The sequence below is a fragment of the Periophthalmus magnuspinnatus genome, chromosome 11, assembly GCF_009829125.3.
Source record: "Periophthalmus magnuspinnatus isolate fPerMag1 chromosome 11, fPerMag1.2.pri, whole genome shotgun sequence".
Classification (NCBI taxonomy): Eukaryota; Metazoa; Chordata; class Actinopteri; order Gobiiformes; family Gobiidae; genus Periophthalmus; species Periophthalmus magnuspinnatus.
The window spans coordinates 29,162,691-29,178,126 of NC_047136.2; the positions used below are offsets into that span (position 1 = coordinate 29,162,691).

Genomic DNA, 15,436 nt, shown 5'->3' on the forward strand with positions numbered 1-15,436 from the left:
CTTTATACAGAGACACTTTATACAGAGAGACTTTATACAGATACACTTTATACTCAGAGACTTTATACAGAGACACTTTATACAGAGAGACTTTATACAGAGACTTTATACTCAGAGACTTTATATAGAGACACTTTATACAGAGAGACTTTATACAGAGACACTTTATACAGAGACACTTTATACTCAGAGACTTTATACAGAGACACTTTATACAGAGACTTTATACAGAGACACTTTATACAGAGACACTTTATACAGAGACTTTATACAGAGACACTTTATACAGAGACACTTTATACAGAGACACTTTATACTCAGAGACTTTATACAGAGACACTTTATACAGAGACTTTATACAGAGAGACTTTATACAGAGAAACTTTATACAGAGAGACTTTATACTCAGAGACTTCATACAGTGACACTTTATACAGAGACACTTTATACAGAGACACTTTATACAGAGACTTTATACAGAGAGACTTTATACTCAGAGACTTTATACAGTGACACTTTATACAGAGACACTTTATACAGAGAGACTTTATACAGAGACACTTTATACAGAGACTTTATACAGAGAGACTTTATACAGACACTTTATACAGAGACTTTATACAGAGAGACTTTATACAGAGACACTTTATACAGAGACTTAATACAGAGACACTTTATACAGAGAGACTTTATACAGAGAGACTTTATACTCAGAGACTTTATACAGAGAGACTTTATACTCAGAGACTTTGTACAGAGACACTTTATACAGAGACACTATACAGAGAGACTTTATACAGAGACTTTATACAGAGACACTTTATACAGAGACTTTATACACAGAGACTTTATACAGAGAGACTTTATACTCAGAGACTTTATACAGAGACACTTTATACAGAGAGACTTTATACAGAGACACTTTATACAGAGAGACTTTATACAGAGACACTTTATACTTAGAGACTTTATCCATCCATCCATCCATTTTCTTCCGCTTATCCGGAGCCGGGTCGCGGGGGCAGCAGTCTAAGCAGGGACTCCCAGACTTCCCTCACCCCGGACACGTCCTCCAGCTCCTCCGGTGGGACCCCAAGGCGTTCCCAGGCCAGCCGAGAGACATAGTCCCTCCAGCGTGTCCTGGGTCTTCCCCGAGGCCTCCTGCCGGTGGGACATGCCCAGAACACCTCCCTAGGGAGGCGTCCAGGAGGCATCCTGAGCAGATGCCCGAGCCACCTCAACTGGTTTCTCTCAACGTGTAGGAGCAGCGGCTCTACTCCGAGCTCCTCCCGTGTGACCGAGCTCCTCACCCTATCCCTAAGGGTGCGCCCGGCCACTCTGCGAAGGAAGCCCATTTCAGCTGCTTGTATCCGCGATCTTGTCCTTTCGGTCATTACCCAGAGCTCATGACCATAGGTGAGGGTAGGAACGTAGATTGACCGGTAAATCGAGAGCTTCGCCTTCCGGCTCAGCTCCTTCTTTACCACAACGGACCGATACAGCGACCGCATCACTGCAGACGCTGCACCGATCCGCCTGTCAATCTCCCGCTCCATCCTTTCCTCACTCGTGAACAAGACCCCGAGATACTTGAACTCCTCCACTTGGGGCAGAGACTCACCACCCACCCAGAGAGAGCAAACCACCTTTTTCCGGTCAAGAACCATGGCCTCGGATTTGGAGGAGCTGATTCTCATCCCAGCCGCTTCACACTCGGCTGCAAACCGCCCCAGTGCCTGCTGCAGGTCCTGGCTCGATGAAGCCATCAGGACAACATCATCTGCAAACAGCAGAGATGAAATCCTGTGGTTCCCAAACCAGGCCCCCTCCGGCCCCTGGCTGCGCCTAGAAATTCTGTCCATAAATATAATGAACAGAACCGGTGACAAAGGGCAGCCCTGGCGGAGTCCAACATGCACCGGGAACAGGTCTGACTTACTGCCGGCAATGCGAACACAGCTCCTGCTCCGGGCATACAGGGACCGGACAGCCCTTAGCAAAGAGCCCCGGACCCCATACTCCCAGAGCACCCCCCAAAGGACACCACGAGGGACACGGTCGAATGCCTTCTCCAGATCCACAAAACATATGTGGACTGATTGGGCATACTCCCATGAGCCCTCGAGGACCTGATGAAGAGTATAGAGCTGGTCCAGTGTTCCACGACCAGGACGAAAACCACACTGCTCCTCCTGAATCCGAGGTTCGACTATCGGTCGGATTCTCCTCTCCAGTACCCTGGAATAGACCTTACCGGGAAGGCTGAGGAGTGTGATTCCCCTGTAATTGGAACACACCCTCCGGTCCCCCTTCTTATACAGAGGGACCACCACCCCGGTCTGCCATTCCACAGGTACTGTCCCCGACCGCCACGCGATGTTGCAGAGACGTGTCAGCCAAGACAGCCCCACAACATCCAGAGACTTGAGGTACTCAGGACGGATCTCGTCCACCCCCGGAGCCTTGCCACCGAGGAGCTTGCCAACCACCTCAGTGACTTCAGCCAGGGTGATGGACGAGTCCGCATCTGGGTCCCCAGTTTCTGCTTCCTCCTCGGAAGATGTGACAGTGGGATTGAGGAGATCCTCAAAGTATTCCTTCCACCGCCCGACAACATCCCCAGTCGAGGTCAGCAGCTCTCCACCCGCACTGTATACAGTGTTGGTGAAGCACTGCTTCCCCCTCCTGAGGCGTCGGACGGTTTGCCAGAATCTCTTTGAGGCCGTCCGATAGTCCTTCTCCATGGCCTCTCCGAACTCCTCCCAACCCCGAGTTTTTGCCTCTGTGACTGCCCGAGCCGCGGCACGCTTGGCCCGCCGGTACTCATCAGCTGCCTCAGGAGTCCCACGAGCCAACAAGGCTCGATAGGACTCCTTCTTCAGCTTGACGGCATCCCTTACTTCCGGTGTCCACCACCGGGTTCGGGGATTGCCGCCGCGACAAGCACCACAGACCTTACGACCACAGCTACGAGCAGCCGCATCGACAATAGAGGTGGAGAACATGGCCCACTCGGAGTCCATGTCTCCAACCTCCCCCGGAATCAGGGAGAAGCTCTCCCGGAGGTGGGACTTGAAGACCCCCCTGACAGAGGGCTCCGCCAGACGTTCCCAGCAGACCCTCACAATGCGCTTGGGCCTGCCAGGTCTGTCCGGCTTCCTCCTCCGCCAGCGGATCCAACTCACCACCAGGTGGTGATCAGTTGACAGCTCAGCCCCTCTCTTCACCCGAGTGTCCAAGACACGCGGTCGGAGGTCAGATGACACGACAACAAAGTCGATCATCGACCTCCGACCTAGAGTGTCCTGGTGCCATGTGCACCGATGGACACCCTTGTGCTCGAACATGGTGGTTGTTATGGACAAGCTGTGACTAGCACAGAAGTCCAATAACAAAACACCGCTCGGGTTCAGATCGGGGAGGCCGTTCCTCCCAATCATGCCCCTCCAAGTGTCACTGTCGTTACCCACATGGGCGTTGAAGTCCCCCAGGAGAACAACGGAGTCCCCGGTTGGTGCACTGTCTAGTACCCCTCCCAGGGACTCCAAGAAGGCCGGGTACTCTGCACTGCTGTTTGGCCCGTAGGCCGACACAACAGTGAGAGACCTGTCCCCGACCCGAAGGCGCAGGGACGTGACCCTCTCGTTCACCGGAGTGAACCCCAACACGCAGCGGCTGAGCTGTGGGGCAGAGACTTTATACAGAGACTTTATACAGAGACTTTATACAGAGACTTTATACAGAGAGACTTTATACATAGACTTTATACAGAGACACTTTATACAGAGAGACTTTATACAGAGACACTTTATACAGAGACTTTATACAGAGACTTTATACAGAGACACTTTATACTCAGAGACTTTATACAGAGAGACTTTATACGGAGACACTTTATACAGAGAGACTTTATACAGAGAGACTTTATACAGAGACACTTTATACAGAGAGACTTTATACAGAGACACTTTATACAGAGACTTTATACAGAGAGACTTTATACAGAGAGACTTTATACAGAGACACTTTATACTCAGAGACTTTATACAGAGAGACTTTATACAGAGACACTTTATACAGAGACACTTTATACAGAGAGACTTTATACTCAGAGACTTTATACAGAGACATCTTATACAGAGACTTTATACAGAGACACTTTATACTCAGACACTTTATACAGAGAGACTTTATACAGAGACATTTTATACAGAGACACTTTATACAGAGACTTTATACAGAGAGACTTTATACTCAGAGACTTTATACAGACACTTTATACAGAGACTTTATATAGAGAGACTTTATACAGAGAGACTTTATACTCAGAGACTTTATACAGAGAGACTTTATTACAGAGAGACTTTATACAGAGAGACTTAATACACAGAGACTTTATACACAGAGACTTTATACAGAGAGACTTTATACTCAGAGACTTTATACAGAGAGACTTTACACAGAGAGACTTAATACACAGAGACTTTATACTCAGAGACTTTATACAGAGAGATTTAATACACAGAGACCTTATACGCAGAGACTTTATACACAGAGACTTTATACACAGAGACTTTATACACAGACTTTATACACAGAGACTGTATACAGAGAGACTTTATACAGAGACTTTATACACAGAAACTGCATACAGAGACTTTATACAGAGAGACTTTATGCAGAGAGACTTTATACAGAGAGGCTTTGTACAGAGACTTTATACACAGAGACTGTATACAGAGAGACTTTATACACAGAGACTGTATACACAGAGACTTTATACAGAGACTTTATACACAGAAACTGCATAAAGAGAGATTTTATACAGAGAGACTTTATACACAGAGACTTTATACACAGAGACTGTATACAGAGAGACTTTATACACAGAGACTTTATACACAGAGACTTTATACACAGAGACTTTATACACAGAGACTGTATACAGAGAGACTTTATACACAGAGACTTTATACACAGAGACTGTATACAGAGAAACTTTATACAGAGAGGCTTTGTACAGAGATTATATACAAACAGACTGTATACAGAGAGACTTTATACAGAGACTTTATACATAGAGACTGTATACAGAGAGATTTTATGCACAGAGACTTTATACAGAGAGGCTTTGTACAGAGACTTTATACGGAGACTTTGTACATAGAGACTGTATACAGCGAGACTTTATACAGAGAGGCCTTGTACATAGACTTCATACAGATACTTTATACACAGAGACTGTATACAGAGAGACTTTATACAGAGACTTTATACACAGAAACTGCATAAAGAGAGATTTTATACAGAGAGACTTTATACACAGAGACTGTATACAGAGAGACTTTATACACAGAGACTGTATATAGAGAAACTTTGTACAGAGAGGCTTTGTACAGAGACTTTATACAGAGACTTTATACAAACAGACTGTATACAGAGAGACTTTATACAGAGACTTTATACAAACAGACTGTATACAGAGAGACTTTATACAGAGACTTTATACAGAGACTGTATACAGAGAGATTTTATGCACTGAGACTTTGTACAGAGAGGCTTTGTACAGAGACTTTATACAGAGACTTTATACACAGAGGCTGTATACAGAGAGACTTTATACAGAGAGGCTTTGTACAGAGACTTTATACAGAGACTTTATACACAGAGAGTGTATACAGAAAGATTTTATGCACAGAATTTATACAGAGAGGCTTTGTACGGAGACCTTTTACAGAGACTTTATACACAGACTGTATACAGATGGACTTTACACAGAGACTTTATACACAGAGACTTTATACAGAGGCTGTATACAGAGAGACTAGATACAGAGAGACTTTATACGCAGAGACTTTATACAGAGGCTGTATATAGAGAGACTTTATACAGAGAGTTTATACAGAGAGACTTTATACAGAGAGGCTTTATACAGAGAGACTTAATACACAGACTTTATACAGAAAGGCTTTATACAAAGAGCCTTTATACAGACTTTATACACATAGACTGTATACACAGAGATTTTATGCACAGACTTTATACAGACTATATACAGAGACTTTATACTGAGACTTTATAAACAGAAACTGTATACAGAAAGACTTTATACAGAGACTTTATACACAGAGACTGTATATAGAGAGACTTTATACGGAGACTTTATACACAGAGACTGTATACAGAGAGACTATACAGAGAGACTGTATACAGAGAGACTTTATACAGAGAGGCATTGTACAGAGACTTTATACACAGAGACTGTATACAGAGAGACTTTATACACAGACTGTATACAGAGAGACTTTATACAAAGAAACTGCATAAAGAGAGATTTTATACAGAGAGACTTTATACACAGAGACTTTATACACAGAGACTGTATACAGAGAGACTTTATACACAGAGACTTTATACACAGAGACTTTATACACAGAGACTTTATACACAGAGACTGTATACAGAGAGACTTTATACACAGAGACTTTATACACAGAGACTGTATACAGAGAAACTTTATACAGAGAGGCTTTGTACAGAGATTTTATACAAACAGACTGTATACAGAGAGACTTTATACAGAGACTTTATACACAGAGACTGTATACAGAGAGATTTTATGCACAGAGACTTTATACAGAGAGGCTTTGTACAGAGACTTTATACGGAGACTTTGTACATAGAGACTGTATACAGCGAAACTTTATACAGAGAGGCTTTGTACATAGACTTCATACAGAGACTTTATACACAGAGACTGTATACAGAGAGACTTTATACAGAGACTTTATACACAGAGACTGTATTCAGAGAGATTTTATACAGAGACTTTATACACAGAAACTGCATAAAGAGAGATTTTATACAGAGAGACTTTATACACAGAGACTGTATACAGAGAGACTTTATACACAGAGACTGTATATAGAGAAACTTTGTACAGAGAGGCTTTGTACAGAGACTTTATACAGAGACTTTATACAAACAGACTGTATACAGAGAGACTTTATACAGAGACTTTATACAAACAGACTGTATACAGAGAGACTTTATACAGAGACTTTATACAGAGACTGTATACAGAGAGATTTTATGCACTGAGACTTTGTACAGAGAGGCTTTGTACAGAGACTTTATACAGAGACTTTATACACAGAGGCTGTATACAGAGAGACTTTATACAGAGAGGCTTTGTACAGAGACTTTATACAGAGACTTTATACACAGAGAGTGTATACAGAAAGATTTTATGCACAGAATTTATACAGAGAGGCTTTGTACGGAGACCTTTTACAGAGACTTTATACACAGACTGTATACAGATGGACTTTACACAGAGACTTTATACACAGAGACTTTATACAGAGGCTGTATACAGAGAGACTAGATACAGAGAGACTTTATACGCAGAGACTTTATACAGAGGCTGTATATAGAGAGACTTTATACAGAGAGTTTATACAGAGAGACTTTATACAGAGAGGCTTTATACAGAGAGACTTAATACACAGACTTTATACAGAAAGGCTTTATACAAAGAGCCTTTATACAGACTTTATACACATAGACTGTATACACAGAGATTTTATGCACAGACTTTATACAGACTATATACAGAGACTTTATACTGAGACTTTATAAACAGAAACTGTATACAGAAAGACTTTATACAGAGACTTTATACACAGAGACTGTATATAGAGAGACTTTATACGGAGACTTTATACACAGAGACTGTATACAGAGAGACTATACAGAGAGACTGTATACAGAGAGACTTTATTCATAGACTTTATACAGAGACACTTTATACAGAGAGACTTTATACAGAGACACTTTATACAGAGACTTTATACAGAGAGACTTTATACAGAGACACTTTATACTCAGAGACTTTATACGGAGACACTTTATACAGAGAGACTTTATACAGAGAGACTTTATACATAGACTTTATACAGAGAGACTTTATACAGAGACACTTTATACAGAGACTTTATACAGAGAGACTTTATACAGAGAGACTTTATACAGAGACACTTTATACTCAGAGACTTTATACAGAGAGACTTTATACAGAGACACTTTATACAGAGAGACTTTATACAGAGAGACTTTATACTCAGAGACTTTATACAGAGACACCTTATACAGAGAGACTTTATACAGAGACATTTTATACAGAGACACTTTATACAGAGACTTTATACAGAGAGACTTTATACTCAGAGACTTTATACAGACACTTTATACAGAGACTTTATAAAGAGAGACTTTATACAGCGAGACTTTATACTCAGAGACTTTATACAGCGACACTTTATTACAGAGAGACTTTATACACAGAGACTTTATACACAGAGACTTTATACAGAGATACTTTATACTCAGAGACTTTATACAGAGACTTTACACAGAGAGACTTAATACACAGAGACTTTATACAGAGAAATTTAATACACAGAGACCTTATACGCAGAGACTTTATACACAGAGACTTTATACACAGAGACTTTATACACAGACTTTATACACAGAGACTGTATACAGAGAGACTTTATACAGAGACTTTATACACAGAAACTGCATACAGAGACTTTATACAGAGAGACTTTATGCAGAGAGACTTTATACAGAGAGGCTTTGTACAGAGACTTTATACACAGAGACTGTATACAGAGAGACTTTATACACAGAAACTGCATAAAGAGAGATTTTATACAGAGAGACTTTATACACAGAGACTTTATACACAGAGACTGTATACAGAGAGACTTTATACACAGAGACTTTATACACAGAGACTTTATACACAGAGACTGTATACAGAGAGACTTTATACACAGAGACTTTATACACAGAGACTGTATACAGAGAAACTTTATACAGAGAGGCTTTGTACAGAGATTTTATACAAACAGACTGTATACAGAGAGACTTTATACAGAGACTTTATACACAGAGACTGTATACAGAGAGATTTTATGCACAGAGACTTTATACAGAGAGGCTTTGTACAGAGACTTTATACAGAGACTTTATACATAGAGACTGTATACAGCGAGACTTTATACAGAGAGGCTTTGTACATAGACTTTATACAGAGACTTTATACACAGAACTGTATACAGAGAGACTTTATACAGAGACTTTATACACAGAGACTGCATACGGAGAGACTTTATACAGAGACTTTATACACAGAAACTGCATAAAGAGAGATTTTATACAGAGAGACTTTATACACAGAGACTGTATACAGAGAGACTTTATACACAGAGACTTTATACACAGAGACTGTATATAGAGAAACTTTATACAGAGAGGCTTTGTACAGAGACTTTATGCAGAGACTTTATACAAACAGACTGTATACAGAGAGACTTTATACAGAGAGACTGTATACAGAGAGACTTTATACACAGAGACTGTATATAGAGAAACTTTATACAGAGAGGCTTTGTACAGAGACTTTATGCAGAGACTTTATACAGAGACTTTATACACAGAGACTGTATACAGAGAGACTTTATACACAGAGACTTTATACACAGAGACTGTATATAGAGAAACTTTATACAGAGAGGCTTTGTACAGAGACTTTATGCAGAGACTTTATACAAACAGACTGTATACAGAGAGACTTTATACAGAGACTTTATACAGAGACTGTATACAGAGAGATTTTATGCACAGAGACTTTGTACAGAGAGGCTTTGTACAGAGACTTTATACACAGAGGCTGTATACAGAGAGACTTTATGCAGAGAGGCTTTGTACAGAGACTTTATACAGAGACTTTATACACAGAGAGTGTATACAGAAAGATTTTATGCACAGAATTTATACAGAGAGGCTTTGTACGGAGACTTTTTACAGAGACTTTATACACAGAGACTGTATACAGATGGACTTTACACAGAGACTTTATACACAGAGACTTTATACAGAGGCTGTATACAGAGAGACTAGATACAGAGAGACTTTATACGCAGAGACTTTATACAGAGGCTGTATATAGAGAGACTTTATACAAAGAGTTTATACAGAGAGGCTTTATACAGAGAGGCTTTATACAGAGAGACTTAATACACAGACTTTATACAGAAAGGCTTTATACAAAGAGCCTTTATACAGACTTTATACACATAGACTGTATACACAGAGATTTTATGCACAGACTTTATACAGACTATATACAGAGACTTTATACTGAGACTTTATAAACAGAAACTGTATACAGAAAGACTTTATACAGAGACTTTATACACAGAGACTGTATATAGAGAGACTTTATACGGAGACTTTATACACAGAGACTGTATACAGAGAGACTATACAGAGAGACTGTATACAGAGGGACTTTATACAGAGACTTTATACACAGAGACTGTATAAAGAGAGACTTTATACAGAGAGATTTCATGCACAAACACTTTATACAGAGAGGCTTTGTACAGAGACTTTATACAGAGACTTTATACACAGAGACTGTAAACAGAGAGACTTTATAGAGACGCTTTGTACAGAGACTTTATACACAGAGACTGTATACAGAGAGATAATATACAGAGAATTTATACACAGAAACTGTATAAAGAGAGACCTTATACAGATACTTTATACACAGAGACTTTATACACAGAGACTGTATACAGAGAGATTTTATGCACAGAGACTTTATGCACAGAGACTTTATGCACAGAGACTTTATATAGAGAGGCTTTGTACAGAGACTCTATACAGAGACTTTATTCAGAGGCTGTATACAGAGAGACTATATACAGAGAGACTTTATACGCAGAGACTTTATACAGAGACTTTATACAGAGAGACTTTATACAGAGACACTTTATACTCAGAGACTTTATACAGAGAGACTTTATACAGAGACACTTTATACTCAGACTTTATACAGAGAGACTTTATACAGAGACATTTTATACAGAGACACTTTATACAGAGACTTTATACAGAGAGACTTTATACAGAGAGACTTTATACTCAGAGACTTTATACAGAGACACTTTATTACAGAGACTTTATACAGAGAGACTTAATACACAGAGATTTTATACAGAGAGCCTTTATAAAGACTTTATACACATAGACTGTATACACAGAGATTTTATGCACATACTTTATACAAAGACTTTATACTGAGACTTTATAAACAGAAACTGTATACAGAGAGACTTTATACACAGAGACTGTATACAGAGAGACTTTATACAGAGAGGCTTTGCACAGAGACTTTATACACAGAGACTGTATACAGAGAGACTTTATACAGAGAATTTATACAGAGAGACTTTATTCACACACTTTATACAGAGAGACTTTATACAGAGAGACTTTATACAGAGACTTTATACAGAAAGGCTTTATATAGACATTTTTTATACTGAGACACAGAAACTATATACAGAGAGACCTTATACAGAGAGACTTTATACAGACATATTTTACACAGAGAGTTTATACAGAGATACTTTATACAGAGAGGCTTTATACAGAGAGATTTAATACACAGAGACTTTATACAGAGAGAATTAATATACAGAGAATTTATACAAAGAGACTTTATACAAAGAGACTTTATACACAGACTGTACACAGAGAGACTTTACAGAAATATTTTGTGCACAGACTTTATACACAGACTTTGTGCACAGAGACTTTATACAGAGACTTTATACAGAGATACTTTATACTGAGACTTTATACACAGAGACTGTATACAGAGATACTTTATACAGAGAGACTTTATGCACAGAGACTTTATACAGAGAGGCTTTATACAGAGAGAGTTTATACAGAGAGACTTATGCACAGACTTTATACAGAGAGGCTTTATACAGAGAGAGTTTATACAGAGACATGTTAGACAGAGACTTTATACAGAGATGTAATGCACAGAGACTTTATACAGAGAGACTTTATGCAGAGACTTTATACAGAGAGGCGTTGTACAGAGAGACTTTATATAGAGAGGCTTTATACAGAGAGACCGAATGCACAGAGACTTTATTCAGAGAGACTTTCTGCACAGACTTTATACAGAGAGGCTTTATACAGAGACTTTATACAGAAAGGCTTTATACAGAGATACTTTATACTGAGACTTTATACACAGAAACTCTATACAGAGAGACTTTAAACGGAGAGACTTTATGCACAGAGACTTTATACAGAGAGACTTTGTACAGAGAGATGTTATACAGAGATGTAATGCACAGAGACCTTATATAGAGAGATTTTGTGCACAGAGACTTTATACAGAGAGACTTTGTGCACAGAGATTTTCTAAGTGAATTTATACAGAGAGGCTTCATAGAGAGATACTTTATACTGAAACTTTATACACAGAAACTGTATACAGAGAGACTTTATGCACAGAGACTTTATACAGAGAGGCTTTATACAGAGAGATGTAATGCACAGAGACTTTATACAGAGAGACGTAATGCACAGAGACTTTATACAGAGAGACTCTATGCACAGGGACTTTATACAGAGAGACTCTATGCACAGGGACTTTATACAGAGAGACTCTATGCACAGGGACTTTATACAGAGAGACTCTATGCACAGGGACTTTATACAGAGAGACTCTATGCACAGGGACTTTATACAGAGAGACTCTATGCACAGGGACTTTATACAGAGAGACTCTATGCACAGGGACTTTATGCAGAGACTTTATACAGAGAGGCTTTATACACAGAGACTTTATACAGAGTCCTCATCCTCTCTTTTTCCAAGCTCGAGACCTCTACCAGAGGCCTGGGAGCTTGAGGGTTTTGCGCAGTATCTTTGCTGTTCCTAATACTGCACTTTTCTGGACTGAGATGTTTGATGTTTTTCCTGGGATCTGCCATAGCCACTCCTCCAGTTTGGGGTTCAATGCCCCGAGTGCTCCTATGACCACGCGCACCACTGATACCTTCACCTTCCAGGCCTTCTCCAGCTCTTCTTTGAGCCCCTGGTATTTCTCTAGTTTCTCATGTTCCTTGGCTCTGTGATGCCCACCACAACGGCTTTCCTCTGTTGTTTATCCACCACAATGTCCGGTTGGTTCACCATCACCATTCTGTCAGTCTGTATCTGGAAGTCCCACATGATCTTGGCTCGATCATTCTCCACTATCTTTGGAGGTGTTTCCCAACTTGATCTTGGGGTTTCCGTACTCTGCACAGATGTTTCTGTGCACTATGTCTGCCACTTGGTTATGCCGCTCCATGTATGCTTTCCCTGCCAGCATCTTACACCCTGCAGTTATGTGCTGGATTGTCTCAGGGGCTTCTTAACACAGCCTACACCTTGGGTCTTGTCTGGTGTGGTAGATCTGGGCCTCTATTGCTCTGGTGCTCAAGGCCTTCTCCTGTGCAGACAGGATGAGTGCCTCTGTGCTATCCTTCAGACCACCTTTCTCAAGCCATTTGTAGGATATCTTGATATCAGCCACTTCAATTATGTTCCGGTACATCCCGTACAGGGGCTTGTCCTTCCATGACGGTTCCTCCAGCACCTCTTCCTCTGCGCCCCACTGTCTGAGACATTCGCTGAGCATGTCATCTGTTGGGGCCTTGTCCTTGATGTACTTATGGATCTTGGATGTTTCATCCTGGACTGTGGCTCTCACACTCACTAGTCCTTGGCCTCCTTCCTTACAGCTTGTGTACAGTCTCAGTGTGCTGGAGGTCAGGAGCTTTTGGGTCTTAACATCTGTGGTCTGTATCTCCTCCTTTGGCCAGCTTATGATTCTTGCTGGATATCTAATTACTGGCAGGGCATAACTGTTTATTGCCTGGGTCTTGTTCTTGCCATTGAGCTGACTCCTTAGGACTTGCCTTACTTATCTGAGGTATTTGGCCATGGTTGCCATTTGCTTGTGGGATACTAAGGTGCTTGTAACTGTCCTCAATGTCTGCTATTGTCCCTTCTGGGAGTGAGACCCCTTCTGTGTGGACTACCTTCCCTCTCTTTGTCACCATCCGGCCACACTTCTCAACCCCGAATGACATTCCATTGTCTGTGCTGTAGATCCTGGTTGTGTGGATCAGTGAGCCAACGTCTCGCTCATTCTTAGCGTACAGCTTGATGTCTTCCATGTAGAGGAGGTGACTTATGGTAGCCCCATTCCTGAGTCGGTATCCATAGTCAGTGTTGCTGATGATTTGGCTGAAGGGATTCAGACCTATGCAGAACAGCAGTGGGGACAGTGCATCTCCTTGGTATATCCCACATTTGAAGGTCACTTGTGCAAGTGGCTTGCCATTGACCTCAAGGGTGGTTTTCCACAACCTCATCGATTTTGCAGTGAAGGCGTGTAACTCTTTCAGATGCCCCGATGACAGCTGGACCCTCTCCTCCTCCCCGTCTAGCCCTCCTCCACCTGTCTCCCTCTCCTCCTCGCCGGGCTCTCATCCTCCTCGCCCGGCTCTCCTTCTCCTTGCCTGGTCTTCCTCCTCTTCGCCTGGCCCTCCTCCGCCCCCCTCCCTCCTCCTCGCCTGGCTGATTTTTCTTGTTTTCTCAGATTTTTCCTGTTGTTTGATTTTCCTGTTTATTTTTGTGTGTAGGCAGCACGGTGGCTGAGTGGCAACACTCATGCCTCACAGCAAGAAGGTTTGGTTCGATCCCCGGGTCACCCAGGCCTTTCTGTGTGGAGTTTTGCATGTTTCTCCCCGTGTCTGAATGGGTTTCCTCCAGGTACTCCGGTTTCCCCCATCAACCAAAACATGAACACCCTTTGAGACAACTGTTGTTGTGATTTTGGGCATTACAAAAATAAAATGAATTGAATTGAATGAAGGCTCTTAGCGTCCTGTTGATGTTGTACAGCTCCAGGTATTCAGTGATCCATGTGTGTGGCATTGGGTCGTAGGCTTTCTTGTAATCAATCCAGGCAGTGCATAAGTTGGTCTTACAGGTTTATGCGCTGTGCTCATGTATTGATCCATGTGCCCACTTATCTTAGCCGCGATGATGCCTGACATGAGCTTCCATGTTGTGGAGAGACAGGTTATTGGCCGATAGTTGGATGGGGCTGTACCCTTTGAGGGATCCTTCTGGATCAGGATCGTATGCCCTTCGGTTAGCCCCATCCATTAGCAGCTGGTTCATTTGTGCTGCCAGGAGAGCAGTGAGCTTCTTTAGCCAGTAGGTGTGGATCATGTCAGGGCCTGGTGCAGTCCAGTTTTTCATGCCTGAGACTCTTTCCTGGATATCTGCCACTGTGATGGTGACTGGATTCTGTTCAGGAAGGTTGCTGTTGTCTTCTCTCAGAGCCACCAGGCACTGTGCATCACTGTTATGTGATGCCTCCTTCTCCCATATGTCTTTCCAGTACTGTCCAGTTTCCAGTCTTGGTGGGTCTGCTCTGGTGTTATTACCCTACCATTGAGCGTACACTTCCGCCGGTTGCATGAACAGA

The 15,436-nt window shown here is 41.5% G+C and overlaps 1 protein-coding gene across 1 annotated transcript in view; it reads left to right on the forward strand.

The window, feature by feature from the left end:
* LOC117378631 (proteasome subunit beta type-7-like) overlaps positions 1 to 15,436 on the forward strand; it is a 273,780-nt gene that overhangs the window by 50,742 nt on the left and 207,602 nt on the right. The gene's annotated exons all lie outside the window — the stretch shown is intronic.